The following is a 1,171-nucleotide window of genomic DNA, read 5'->3' as shown; positions in this document are numbered from 1 at the left end:
GGCTCCACGAGGCCCTCTACTCCACGCATCACTCTTGACAGTCGACACCGGATTCTAGACTCTGTCCTGGGGGCAAGGTGCAGTCGCTCAGCTGTAACTACCTCTGCACAGCCAACCTCTGGAAGCAAGGGCACCTCTTCACCGTGCACCCTCACCAGCTTCCGTCCAAGGTCGACACACGCCTTACTCTGCGTCAGGTAGTCAAGGCCCAGCAAACAGTGCTCGTCCAGATCGACCACATACACCGGCAGCCGCTGCACCGTGCTGCCCACGCCAATACGAGCCTCCACTGCCCCTTGAGCTGCACACAATGCCCCGTGACACCACACAGTCTCTGTGGTGCGTCTGGAAGTCGCATAGTGGCCAACATATCAGGCCGCACTAGGGTCTTCTCAGCCCCAGTGTCCACTGTCAGGCGGCATGGCTTCCCATCTATTGACCCTTCACCTGCATCGTGCTGGTTCGACGGCAGCTTACCCAAGTCGGGGCCCGGAACCGAAGACAGCTGGGTTCGGCCCCCTTCTCCAGAGTTTTCCGCCTGTACCACTTCCTTAGCCTTAGGACATGCACTCGGATGGTGACCATACCTACCACAGTCCTTGCAGCACTGCTGGAAGGCATCAGAATCCGTCCGGTTGAGAGGACGTGTTCTCCGCTCCCCCCTCTGACCACTACCTTCTAACACAAGCCTTGGAAAGTTCTCGGGCTCACCTTCCTCAATGCATTTTCTCCACTTTAGCCTTCCGGCCCCGGAGGTCACGGCGGGGCTGAGCAGCTGGCCCTAGGCCACTCGTTGCCTTCAGGAAGGCCTCGAACTCCAAGGCCCTCGCCAGCGCCACCTGCAGGTCCTCAGGGTGTGCCTGCTTGACGTAGATTTGCAGCTGCTGGTCCTGTAAAGCGTCAACAAAGAAATCACGGGCCAGGACCACGATCATCTCTTCCGCAGCCGCAGGGTACGACCTCCTTACCAGCGCCTCCACATCCTGCGCCAGCTGGGACAGTGTCTCGCCACGCTCACAGTCCGCTTCTTCAAGTGGGCTCGATATACCTCAGCCTGGTGGTGGTGCCCGAAACGGCGTTTTCAAAGCCTCTGCCACGCTGGTGTAAGAGGCCTGTTGGGATGCCGGCAGATGCCCCAACACTTCCACCGCGGGGCCCCTTAGCGCTGTTA

The sequence above is a fragment of the Penaeus monodon genome, unplaced genomic scaffold, assembly GCF_015228065.2.
Source record: "Penaeus monodon isolate SGIC_2016 unplaced genomic scaffold, NSTDA_Pmon_1 PmonScaffold_289, whole genome shotgun sequence".
Classification (NCBI taxonomy): Eukaryota; Metazoa; Arthropoda; class Malacostraca; order Decapoda; family Penaeidae; genus Penaeus; species Penaeus monodon.
Note: the sequence above shows the minus strand (reverse complement) of the source record.